The sequence below is a fragment of the Gigantopelta aegis genome, chromosome 11 (assembly GCF_016097555.1).
Source record: "Gigantopelta aegis isolate Gae_Host chromosome 11, Gae_host_genome, whole genome shotgun sequence".
NCBI classification, from domain to species: Eukaryota; Metazoa; Mollusca; class Gastropoda; order Neomphalida; family Peltospiridae; genus Gigantopelta; species Gigantopelta aegis.
In genome coordinates this window covers 13783061-13786052 of record NC_054709.1, presented here as the reverse complement: position 1 = coordinate 13786052, position 2992 = coordinate 13783061, and the positions used below count along the sequence as shown (strand labels likewise).

General features: G+C 36.8%; 1 non-coding gene across 1 annotated transcript; it reads right to left on the bottom strand.

Annotated features, from left to right (window-relative positions):
• Positions 1 to 1928: 1928 nt before the first annotated feature.
• Positions 1929 to 2001, bottom strand: Trnar-acg. The gene has a single exon. It is a non-coding gene; the product is annotated as a tRNA-Arg (tRNA).
• Positions 2002 to 2992: the final 991 nt, after the last annotated feature.

Genomic DNA, 2992 nt, shown 5'->3' with positions numbered 1-2992 from the left:
TATAACCGTATTCGTCCCATAAGCCTATCAACTTTATTTCTATTGTCAGATATGATTTTAATAAACATTGATCAATGAAATAAATACTGAGTCTTTTTAGGTGGGTTCTAACTTAATGCCGTTTTATTGATGACGTCATATCATTCAATAACAGCAGCATTACGATTACCTTCCAGTGATTTACCCACAAGAGTTAGAAATAAAAGAAACACCTGAAGGTATTAAATCAGTTTCATACATCGATCTATGCATAGAGATTCAAAGGGAAACTGATCTCTAAATTAAACTGTAAAAAAAAAAAGAGTAAAGTTTGTTTTATTTAACGACGCCACTAGAGCACATTGATTTTTTAAAATCTTATCATCGGCTATTGGATGTCAAACATATGGTCATTCTGACACTGTTTTTTAGAGGAAACCCGCTGTCACCACATAGGCTACTCTTTTACGACAGACAGCAGGGTATCTTTTATTTGCGCTTCCCACAGGCAGGATAGCACAAACCACGGCCTTTGTTGAACCAGTTATGGATCACTGGTCGGTGCAAGTGGTTTACACCTACCCACTGAGCCTTGCGGAGCACTCACTCATGGTTTGGAGTCGGTATCTGGATTAAAAATCCCATGCCTCGACTGGGATCCAAACCCAGTACCTACCAGCCTGTAGACCGATGACCTAACCACAAAGCCACCGAGGACGATAAATTAAGCTGTATGACAAAAGGGATGACTTCAATTTTCCAATAGTCAATTTTCACTTCATGTCAATCAATATACCTTCTGCACCAGCTTTTAGTGTCTACATATCACAACTTCTAAGATACCTTAGGGCATGCTAATTGTATGCAGATTTCAACAACGCCATATCATTCTGGCACAGGGTTATCTAAAGTATCCCTTATATGTCCATGTAACGGGGTTAGGTATACAGGGACTCGAAAAGTTTTATAGTAGACATTTGAAGAATTTATACGAAGTATCACTTTTTATAGTAGACATTTGAAGGTTTATAAGATGCATCACTTTTTATAGTAGACATTTGAAGGGTTTATACGATGCATCACTTTTTATAGTAGACATTTGAAGGGATTTATACGATGCATCACTTTTTATAGTAGACATTTGAAGGGATTATACGATGCATCACTTTTTATAGTAGACATTTGAAGGGATTATATGATGCATCACGTTTTATAGTAGACATTAGAAATGTTTATATGATGCATCACTTTTTATAGTAGACATTTGAAGGGTTTATATGAATGCATCACTGCATCACTGACGAATGCATCACTGCATCAAATGCGATGCATCACTGACCAAAATGATGAGTGATGCTATTCTATATTTTGAACTTGTGTCTACTTTTGCATCTCTTTGATGAAGCTCTTGCACATTTGTGACTTTTTCTCCATGGTTTTAGATGAATGTTGTAGACTGGACAGCTATTGTGGTAGTACCTGTGCCAGGTGCCACTGGTAGGGCAGGATATGCTCCGTTTTCGCGAACACCTGATATCATCACTGTTATGACAGTGACTCATGAGTGCATATTATCACAACTGTACTTATTCTAATCATCTCTGTCTGATGCTAGTTTTGATTTAGTAAACTAGTCTGGTAGTGGCAGTCCTCTTTATAGCGGTGCAAAAGAGATGAAATTTCCAGTAAAGGATCTTCTCGGGAGTGGCTGTCCTCCTACATACGAGGCACTAGATACATAGAGATACATGGAATCAACCACTATTTTGCCAAACACTCATTCGATTATGCATTGTGCAGAGATACGGTTTTGTCGTTCAGAACATTTCACGTCTGGGGTAGCATAAAAATAAATGCTATGATCTTATTTATGGCTGATACGAGGGCATATAGTTGATACTTTAAATAAGTTGGAATAGACTTATAGAAATGTAAAAAATATTAAAATACGAGCTTGCCAGGATTCGAACCTGGAATCTTCTGATCCGTAGTCAGACGCGTTATCCATTGCGCCACAAGCCCATGTTCAAAAACAAACACATAATGATATATGATGGAAATTGTAATATTTCTACCGAACACGCACACACACACACACACACGGGGGTTGGGTGGAGAAAGAGGGGTGGTGGAGAGAGAGGTTTGAGAGAGAGAGAGAGAGAGAGAGAGAGAGAGAGAGAGAGAGAGAGAGAGAGAGAGAGAGAGAGAGAGAGAGAGAGAGAGAGAGAGAGAGAGAGAGAGAGAGAGAGAGAGAGAGAGAAGGGTAGTAGAGAAGAGAGGGGGAAGAGAAGAGAGGGAGAGAGAGCATACAAATAAATGTAATGATTGTTAGTGGCTGATAAGTTAGATTGTTTCTGTGTTCATATTCAAGAAACTTCAAGCACGTTTTTCTGGGCACGTACCCAACAACCAGAACCAAACAAAACCACCCGTAATTGGCAAAGATATTTTGTACAACAAAACAGAGTTGAAATTCGCATCTGGAATCGTCTAATTCGTAGTCAGACGCATTATCTTTAACATTTAAAAGGACATTCCTGAGTTTGCTGCATTGTAAGATGTATCCGACTGATAAAATATTTCTATGATTAAACTTACATGTTAAATATATTTTCTTGTTTAGAATATCAGTGTCTGTATATTCAGTGTGTTTCTGGTCGTCTTAATATTTGTAAGAAGCCCAAACTGGATTTTGTCTTCAAATAATTTTGTACGTACGAAAAAATCTTTTTTAGGAAATAAAATGAAATTTAACCTAGTACTAATATTAGAACGATCAGAAACACGTTTAATATACAACCACTAATATTTTATGCAGAACAATATATTAAAACTCAGGAATGTCCCTTTAAGCTGTTAGTTGTTGTAAAACATGCAATTAATATGCATTACTATTCGGTTTGCTTGTTGTGTATTTAAATTGATTTATAAATTAAATTATTTAATTATTAGGTATTTGTGCATTTGTAAGGGTTTTGAAATGCATACAAAACCCCCAAGACAAAAAGTCTCA